The sequence below is a fragment of the Pan paniscus genome, chromosome 20, assembly GCF_029289425.2.
Source record: "Pan paniscus chromosome 20, NHGRI_mPanPan1-v2.0_pri, whole genome shotgun sequence".
Taxonomy (NCBI): Eukaryota; Metazoa; Chordata; class Mammalia; order Primates; family Hominidae; genus Pan; species Pan paniscus.
The window spans coordinates 54,098,902-54,109,656 of record NC_073269.2 but is presented as its reverse complement, the minus strand read 5'-3'; positions in this window follow the sequence as shown (position 1 = coordinate 54,109,656).

Genomic DNA, 10,755 nt, shown 5'->3' with positions numbered 1-10,755 from the left:
TTGATGACAGATGACCGTGCCATTCTCAGCAGCAACAAGAACCCACAGTTTGGAATTGGTGGTCTGGATTTGACTTGAGTCTCATCTACTATTACCACTTCTACGGCTGGCTCCCTATTATTGACTGCTTACTGTATACCGGATGTCCTAAGCTTTGTATCCACAATCCAATTTGCTCCTAAAAATCTAAGGGCAGGCATGATCATCTCCACTTCACAGAAAAGGGAAACTGAGGCTTGGGAGGTTAAGTAACTTACCAAAGGACCACAGCTGGTACGTGATGTATCTCAGAGTCAGTGCGGGCCTGTCTATACTAGTGTCAGAGTTCTTAGGCAACGTAAACCCCTTCCCCTCTATGAGCCTTTGTTTCCTCATCTGCAGAATGTATTTAGTCATTCCTGTGTCTCCGGGTGGCCACGAGGGTCCAATTAGACCTTGATGTGAAAATGCTTTTCACTTGTAGATTGTTAGTGGCATTTATGAATTATTAAAGCCAAGGTCAAGATAGCTCGGGAAGGCATCAGATGGAACCAACTTTTAGCAACAAACCCAGATACCGCCAGGAATCAAAATCCCAAAGTTACTGATTTAAGTCCTCCCACAGGTAGGTGGCACCACTGACTATCTGAGCCACACAACACGCCCCAAACTTTTTTCCTCTCCCAACAGTGCTTGGCTCTCCTGCTACACATCAAAGTGTCTTTCTCCCTTATTCTTGTTGTTCTTCCTTGAAGCCTTTACTCTTAACCCCAGCACCATGCCTCAAACAGGCTTTTTCTGAGTGATGTCTCATTCACTGCTTGTGAAGGACTCTCATTCTCTTTGGCTAGTGGCTCAGTCAGGACTTTGACCTGACAATGCAGGATGAATGAGTCAGATTCAAATCCCAGCTCCACCGTTTACCAGCTGGGTGACTTCAGGGAAATTACTTAAATTTTCTTTTTCTTTTTTCTTTTCTTTTTTTTTTTTTGAGACAGGGTCTCACTCTGTCGCCCAGACTGGAGTGCAGTGGCACCACCTCAGCTCACGGCAACCTCCATCTGCCAGGCTCAAGCGATTCTCCTGCCTCAGCCTCCCAAGTAGCTGGGATTACAGGCATGTGCCACCACGCCCGGCTAATTTCTGTATTTTTAGTAGAGACAGGGTTTCACCACGTTGGCCAGGCTGGTCTTGAACTCCTGACCTCAAATGATCCACCCGCCTCGGCCTCTTAAAGTGCTGGGGTTACAGGCGTGAGCCACTGGGCCCAACCTTAAATTTTCTAAGCCTCAGTTTCGTCGTGTCAAAACATGAGGATACTAATCCTATCTACCACTCAGCCTTGTTATGATGAGTAACGACAATCATAAAAATATGACAGATTTGGGAGGCCAAGATGGGAGGATTGCTTGAGGCCAGGAGTTTGAGATCATCCTGGACAACATAGTGAGACCTCATCTCTACAAAAATTAAAAAAAATAGCCTTGCATGGTGGTGCGTGCCTGTAGTCCCAGCTACTCAGGAAGCTGAGGTGGGAGGATCACTGGAGCCCAGGAGGTCGAGGCTGCAGTGCACTATGATCGCACCACTGCACTCCAGCCTGGGCGACACAGCAAGGCTCTGTCTCAAAACACAAAACAAAACAAAAAACAGATAAAACTCATTGAGTGCTACACACTATTCTAAATTCACTGGAATCCTGATAGGAAGTAGCCCAACGTGGTAGGTACCATTACTACCCCAGATATGCACAGATGGGGCACAGTAAGCTTAAGCACCTTGCTGAGGGTTACAGATCATGCAAGTTGGAGAACTTGCAGGTGAACCCCAACAATCTGACTCAGTGCAGAGTAATTGAGCTCTTAACCAATGTACAATGCTGCCTCTAGGCTTAACATAGGACTGGACATGTGCTAAGAACTCATAAATATCATCCAAAATAGTATTGTTCATATAGTATTGTTTCACTTCTGAGAGCCAGAACTGTATTTTCAACTGCCTCCCAGACATGTCCACCTAGATGTCCTTCAAGCATCTCAAATTCCAAGCTTTGGCTGTTGAGATACAGCCCAAAATATGCTATCCTTCCCCCATGTTACTTTATTTAATTGCACTATGTTCTTCTCAACCACCTGAGTTGTAGTCCCCAGTGTAGATCTGCTGTCCCTGTCTCTTGCTGTGTTCTATCAGTCAGTTGGTTCTACTTTCAGAAGCTCTTGAATCTATCCGCTTTTCCTGCCTCTGCTGTTAAAGACTAAAGGAAGGCCTTTTTCATTTCTCTTCTCAACTATTCAACTGTTGTCCTGTTGCCTCACTGATATGCAGCCTCCAGCCTCTCTCCTCTACAAGGCTGAGCTCTTTTTCTCTTTTTGTTTTTTTCTTTTTTCTTTTCTTTTTTTTTGAGACAGGGTCTTGCTCTGTCACCCAGGCTGCAGTGCAGTGGCGCCATCATGGCTCACTACAGCCTCCATCTCCCATCAAGTGATCCTCCCACCTCAGCCTCCCAAGTGGCTGGGACTACAGGCACGCATCACCACACCCAGCTAATTTTTAAACTATTATTATTGTTTGTAGAGACGAGGTCTTGCTATGTTGCCCAGGCTGGTCTCAAACTCCTGAGCCCAAGCCATCCTCCTGCGTAGCCTCCTAAGCACTGGGATTACAGGCATGAGCCACTGTGCCCAGTATGGGCCCTTTCCTGATGCATGCTTTATGCATCCACTCAGGAATGAGTATTTATTGAGCATTTACAAGATGTGGGGCCAGGGCTACACGGTGAGTATGCAGCAGTGGGTAAAGCAGGCATAGGCCCTGCCTTCGTGGGGCTGAGAGTCAACCAAGGAGACAGATATGAGGCGAAGAAACCAGAAACAAATACAACTCTTTGCTGTGATCATTGCTGTGGACGAGTCTCAGAACAACTAGGACAAGGTCACTTTTGATTGAGAGGTGAGGGGAGGGTGCTCTGAGAAATGACAGGTAAGCTGACACCTGGAGGAACAGATGGAGGAGGGAGACATGAGAGGAGCTGGAGGTATGGGGGTGGGGGATACATCCAGGCAGGAGAAGCCGACGTGGAAACTGCCTGAGATGGAAAAAGCTAGATGTGCTCAAGGAGCAAGTGGGACCCGCATGGCTAGGGCCCAGGCTGGGCACAGTGGCTCATGCCTATAATCCCAGTGTTTTGGGAGGCTGAGCAGGAGGATGGCTTAAGCTTAGGAGTTTGAGACCAGCCTGGGCCACACAGTGACACCTCGTCTCTACAACAAGTGAGGAGGAGCAAGGCCACAGAGAGGCATGGTGAGGTGGATGGGACCGGACCCTGTAGAGCCTCCCTCAGATTCTAAATGCAACCAGAAGGCCAGGTGCGGTGGCTCATGCCTGTAATCCCAGAACCTTGGGAGGCCGAGGCGGGGAGATCACCTCGGCCTCCAAGTTCTTCTATGATAGGGGAAGTAGCGTCTTGTAGACCTGAGGTCAGGAGTTCATGACCAGCCTGGTCAACATGGTAAAACCTCATCTCTACTAAAAGTACAAAAATTCCCTCCACATGATGGTGCGTGCCTGTAATTCCAGCTACTCGGGAGGCTGAGCCAGGAAATCGCTTGAACCCAGGAGGCAGAGGTTGCTGTGAGCCGAGATCATACCACTGCACTCCAGCCTGGGCAACAGAGCAAGACTGTCTCAAAAGAATAGAATAGAATAGAATAGAATAGAATAGAATAGAATAGAATAGAATAGAAGAGAAGAGAAGCAACCAGAAGCCACGGGAGGGGTTAAAGTGAGGAGGAGTGGGCCGGACATGGTAGCTCATGCCTATAATTCCAGCTCTTTGGGAGGATGAGGTGGGCAGATCGTCTGAGGTCAGGTGTTCGAGACCAGCCTGGCCAACATGGTGAAACCCCATCTCTACTAAAAATACAAAAAAAAAAAAAATTAGCTGGGTGGGGTAGCAGGTGCCTGTAGTCCCAGCTACTCAGGAGGCTGAGGCAGGAGAATCGCTTGAACCTAGGAGGTGGAGGTTGCAGTGAGCCGAGATCGTGCCACTGCACTCCAGCCTGGGTGACAGAGCAAGACTCCATCAAAAAAAAAAAAAAAAAAAAAAAGAGGAGGGGTGGCATTTATTAATTCAAAATCCTCCATCACCTTTAGAATACAATCCCTAGTCCATACTGTGCCTTCCCTCAAACTCATTTCTTATCTTCCTTCCCCTCCCTCGATCTGCCTTTTAGCTGTTTCCTGCAGAAGCCACCTCAAGGCCTTTGCGCTCGCTCTTCTCTTTGCCTGGGATGATCCCTCGATCCCCAGCTATTTGCATGGCTTGCTTCCTTGTGCAATAAAGAGTTCTGTGCAAATTCGAAGAATTGGTAGCAACTGATGATCTGGAAGGTTTATGACTCTGCACAGACCAAGTTATGGATATTCATAGAAAATATTTTAGGGACCATTCGAAATAATTATTCAACTGTAAAACAAGCCCTAATAGCCAGACACCCACGTCTCGTCTGGAACATCCAGGTGAGGACCAAGTTATGCTTTGGGCACTGGCAGGTTCAGATGCTTGGAGAACCCTCTGTCCTGAGCCCCGGGGTGGTTGGGACCAGCATCCTGCCACCGCTGCTGTTTCTTGGCTGGTCGGAAAAAGGGTTGCTGTGGCTTTGGAGTCAAACCACAGGCAAATATGGGGATAGTTTTTCCAATCATCAAATGAGGGAGAATAAACTCCACCTTGGGATGTTATACATGCAGCAGATGCTGGAAAGCACTGTGTAAATGTCAGAGGGGGCATACAAGCCAGATATTTTCATTACTATTTATGAAGACAGCATACAAGCCAGAATTTTTGTTTGTTTTTGAGATGAAGTCTTGCTCTGCACCCCAAGCTGGAGTGCAGTGGCACGATCTTAGCTCACTGCAACCTCCGCCTCCCCGGTTCAAGCAATTCTCTTGCCTCGGCCTCCCGAGTCACTGGGATTACAGGCACGAGCCATCACGCTCAGCTATTTTTTTGTCTTTTTAGTAGAGACACGGTTTCACCATGTTGGCCAGGTTGGTTTTGAACTCCTGACCCCAAGTGATCTGCTTACCTGGGCCTCCCAAAGTGCTGGGATTACGGGCATGAGCCACTGCGCCCGGCCCAAGCGAGATGTTTTAATTACTATTTATGGAGATGGGGGAGAGACAAATTTTGCCACCTCCTCTAAACCCTTGACTACCTGCAGTGTCATGCTTATATTCCTGCCTGGCCCAAAACCCCAATTCCTACACCTTAATTGGTTCATTAACCTCAAGCTTTCATTTTGACCCTTCTCCCCAAGATTCAAATGAATAATTTTTGGCTTAGATGCTAAGATCCAGACAGGCAGAAGATTATAATGCCAGAAAGAGCCTGCCCTGGAGCCCAACCACCTGGGTTTCCATGCTTTGCCTCTTACTACCTTTGTGACCCCAAGAAAGTACTGAGTTTCCTGGGTCTCAGTCCTCATCCGCACAGTGGAAGGGATGGTGATCACTGTTGCTGCTACAGAATGTTAGTGTCATTCATAGACGCTTGGTGGGTAGAATAATACCCACCCAACACAAATCTGTCCACGTCCTAATTCCTAGAGTCCACGAATATGCTAGGTTGCATGGCACAATGGATTTTGCGGGCCAGTCATGGTAACTCATAATTGTCATCCCAGCACTTCAGGAAGCTGACGCAGGAGGATCACTCAAGCCCAGGAGTTTGAGATCAGCCCGGGCAACATAGTGAGACCTCATATCTACAAAAAATCTTAAAATTAAAAAAAAGTAGCCAGCATGGTGGCATATGCCTGCAGTCCTAGCTATTCCAGAGGCTGAGGTGGGAGGACTGGTTGAGCCCAGGAGGTCGAGATCAGCCTAGGCAACATAGTGAGACCCCTATCTACAAACAATCTTAAAAAAAAAAAAAGAAAGAAAACTAGCATGGTGGCACATGCCTGTAGTCCTGTCTACTCAAGAGGCTGAGGCAGCAGGATCACTTGCACCCAGGGGTTTGAGGCTGCAGTGAGCTATGATCCAGCCTGGGTGACAGTGCCAGACCCTGTCTCAAAAAAAGGAGTGTGGAAGACTTTGCAGATGTCATAAAGCTAAGGATCTTGAGATGGGAAGATGATCCGGGATTCCCCAGATGGACCCAATGTCATCACAAGGGCCCTTATAAAAGAGAGGTGGTGGGATGCCGAGGCGGGTGGATCACAAGGATCATGAGGTCAGGAGATTGAGACCATGCTGGCCAACATGGTGAAACCCCATCTCTACTAAAAAAAAAAAAAAAAATAGCTGGGTGTGGTGTAATCCCAGCTACTCAGGAGGCTGAGGCAGGAGAATCTTTTGAACCAGGGAGTTAGAGGTTGCAGTGAGCTGAGATTGCACCACCACACTCCAGCCTGTCAACAGAGCAAGACTCCGTGTCCAAAAAAAACAAAGAGAGAGAGGCAGGAGAGTCAGATAACCAGGTGTGACAACAGAAAGCAGAGGTTAGAGTTATGCCAGGAAGAGGCCACGAGCCAAAGAATGCAGGCGACCTTTAGAAGCTGGAAGAAGCCAGGAAACAGATTCTTCCCTACAGCCTCCAGAAGGAACGCAGCCTGGCTGGTACCCTGATCTTAGCCCCAGTGAGACTGACTTACAGAACTGTAAGAGAACAAGTGTGTGTCAAGTCGGTTAGGTGTGTGGGGATTTATTACAGCCACTGCAGAAAACTAATGCACACACAGGGGGCTGAAAACCCTGCCTGCCACATAAAACGTGCTTTGTAAATATTAATCATTATCATTTTCATTATCTCTGTCCCATTTGAATCAGCCATCCTGGAAGAGGTACGGAGCAAAGGTGTCTAACCTTAGGCTCCCTCTCAAGCCAGCTGTGTGGCTCCATGGGACACACGCACAGCTCGGAGTCCTCATCTCCACAATGGAGAAATACGTAAGTGGTTGTGGCTTCGGAAAAGGGTGGCCTGTATACGAATTTCTGCTCATCCGTGTGACCTTGAGAGTGTTATGGAATGTATTTGACTCTCAGCTTTCTTTTCTATATATGAGACAACTGAAATCTACCCCGTAGGACTGTTTAATAATTAAATGAATGTAATCCCAGCACTTTGGGAGGCCAAGGAGGGCGAATCACAAGGTCATGAGTTCGAGACCAGCCTGACCAACATGGTGAAACCACGTCTCTACTAAAAATACAAAAATTAGCTGGGCGTGGTGGCGCGCACTTGTAATCCCAGCTACTCAGGAGACTGAGGCAGGAGAATTGCTTGAACCCAGGAGGCAGAGGTTGCACTGAGCCAAGATCGTGCCAGTCTTGGCTCACTGCATTACAGCCTGGGCGGAGTGAGACTCCATCTATGGGGGATGGGGGAGGGGGCAGGATTTGGGGGGGCGGCCGGGGTGGGGGAAGAATGAAATGATACAATGTTAAGGAGAGTTCTTGGCACGTGCTGAGTGCTCAACAAATAATCATGGTAAACATAGGCTGGGCGTGCGGGCTCAGGCCTGTAATCCCAGCACTTTGGGAGGCCAAGGTGGGAGGATCACTTGTGTTCAGGAGTTCAGGACCAGCTTGGGCAACATAGTGAGACCCCCTCCTTCTCTACAAAATATTAAAAATTAGTTGAGCAAGATGGTGCACACCTGTAGTCCCAGCTACTCAGGAGGCTGAGGGGGAAGGATCACTTGAGACCAGGATATCGAGGCTGCAGTGAGCTATGATTGCACCACTGCACTCCAGCCTGAATGACAGAGCGAGACCCCATTTCCTAAAAAAAAAAAAAAAAAAAAAAATCACGTATGTGATAAATATTTGTTGTGTTCCTCCTACTATGTGGAGTTGTCGGTAGAATGGACAGGTGAAATTCCTTCTTGCATGAGGCTAATATTTTACTAGGGTGGGAAAGACAAAATACAAATGAGGTTTTCTGACCAGGGTGGTGGCTCACGCCTGTAATCCCAGCACTTTGGGAGGCCGAGGTGGGTGGATCACTTGAGGCCAGGAGTTCAAGACCAGCCTGGCCAACATGTTGAAACCCCATCTCTACTAAAAATACAAAAATTAGCCAGGCATGGTGACACATGCCTGTAATCCCAACTATTCCATAGGCTAAGGCACCAGAATCGTTTGAAGCCAGGAGGCGGAGGTTGCTGTGAGCCGAGATCACACCACTGCATTCCAGCCTGGGTGGCAGAGCAAGACTCTTTCTCAAAAAAAAAAAAAAAAGAAAGAAAGAAAGAAATGAGGCTTTCCGTTTGGGGTGGTGACAAGTTCCTGGAAATAGATAATGGTGATGATGGTGCAACATTGTGAATGTACTTGTCGCCACTAAATTGTGCACTTTAAAATAGTTAAAATCATAATCTTATGTGTATTCTACCACGGTAACCAAAACCAAAATCATTTCAGAATATGAAAAGTGCAATGAAAAAACAATAATGAACAGGGGAATGTAAACAATCATGCCTGATAGATGTCTCCTTTGGTGGTCAGGGAAGGCCTCTCTGAGCAGGTGATATTTGAACCAAAACCTAGAGTCAGCCACACACAGTGTGAGGAACAAGCATTCCAGGCAGAGGGATCAGTGAGGGCAAAGCTGCTGATGTGGGAAACAATGTGACATGTTCTGACGCACAGAAGGGAGGGCCACATGGCTGGACCCTTCATTTTTCCCCTTAGGGTGGGCCTCCCGCATGCGCAGTGCCTCCTTTAGGCTTGGGAAGTGAGCATGAGCGGTGTGTTTACTGGACTTGTACACAAGCTCATCTGAGACTTTCTTCCCCTTCCAGTGAAATGTCCCCCAAAAGGTTGGACTCTGCATTTTTTTTTTTTTTTTGAGACGGAGTCTGGCTCTGTCACCCAGGCTGGAATGCAGTGGCGCGATCTCGGCTCACTGCAAGCTCCGCCTCCCGGGTCCACGCCATTCTCCTGCCTCAGCCTCCCGCGTAGCTGGGACTACAGGCGCCCACCACCACGCCCGGCTGATTTTTTGTATTTTTAGTAAAGACGGGGTTTCACTGTGTTCGCCAGGATGGTCTCGATCTCCTGACCTCGTGATCCGCCCGCCTTGGCCTCCCAAAGTGCTGGGATTACAGGCGTGAGCCACCGCGCCCCGGACTCTGCCATTTTGTCTCTTAATGCGCATGCCCGGGCTCATTAGCCCAATCCCTGAGATTGATTGATTGATTGATTGATTGATTGATTTTTTTTTTTTTGAGACGGAGTCTCACTCTGTCACCCAGGCTAGAGTGTAGTGGCATGATCTAAGCTCACTGCAACCTCTGCCCCCCGGTTCAAGCGATTCTCCTGCCTCAGCCTCCCGAGTAGCTGGGATTACAGGCGCCTGCCACTGCACCCGGCTAATTTTTGTATTTTTAGTAGAGACGGGGTTTCACCATCTTGGCCAGGCTGATCTTGAACTCCAGACCTCATGATCCACACACCTCAGCCTCCCGAAGTGCTGGATTACAGGCTTGAGCTACCGCGCCCAGGCCATCCTTGAGATTTTACTGGAAGCTGCTGACTACGAATTATGGAGTAAGTGCAGAGGAACGAAAAGATGGTGACACTAGCAAACCTAGGTCAGAGCCTTGTAGTTCTCAGCAAGACACTGCATCTGTGTTCCCCATGCACATACATGCACAGAATGTTTTCCTGAGCGGGCATGTGAGAAGCCACTGATATCAATCACCTCTGGAAGTGGGAACCAGGGGTAAATAGGAGACTTCTTTCCAATTAAGTTTTTATCACAGATGTGTGACTTATGTCTTTAAAAACAATTTAATTATGTATATACCTAGAAGAGAAGAGTTGCAATATTCCCAACACAAAGAAATGATAAATGTTGGAAGTAATGGATATCCTAAATACCCTGATTTGATCATTACTGTCTGCATGTATCAAAATATCACATCAGTGGCTCACACCTGTAATCCCAGCACTTTGGGAGGCTGAGGTGGGAGGATCACTTGAGACCAGGAATTTGAGACCAGCCTGGACAACAGAGTGGGACACCATGTCTATTAAATAAATAAATAAGGAAAAGAAAAAAAATCACGTGTACCTCAATAAATATATACAATTGTTGTGTATCAATAAAACATTTTAGAAACAGTAATTATACATGTATATGCACATACATAATGTGTATATACATATACGTGCACATGCCTGTATACATTATAGATGTGTATATATGTATACGTAATATACACACATCATATGTGCACATATACAGGTATATGCATGCACATATGCTCACATGAAAACATGCAGAGTTAAAATGGTTTTTAAAAAAGATAGAACACCCTGAGTAAAGCAATAGGAGGCAGTTTAAAATAACAAAATGAAAAATCTACAACAATGAGATGGCTGTCTTAAGAATGGATTAATTTTATGAGGTAGTTATTGACTTACCAAATTTATTGAACATCTATAGAGCAAAGCGCTGTGCCAGGGGCCTCTTGGTGTTGGCATTCCAATTCCACTGGCATTCCAGTAATTAAAAACCTGTGTGGATGTTTCAGTGGTGCCTAGCAGAGTGACATTTAATAAGGTACTTCACAGCTTACCCCTCTATAAAATGGGGATGCTAATAAACAGTTCTACTTCATAGAGTTGTTGGGAGGATTGAATTAGATGAAAGATACAAAATGCTTAAGACAATGCGTGCTATAGAGATAACTCACAATAAATGTTGGCCATTAATGATGACGATGATGATGATGATAACATTCATTCACCATGCTAGACTGGCAG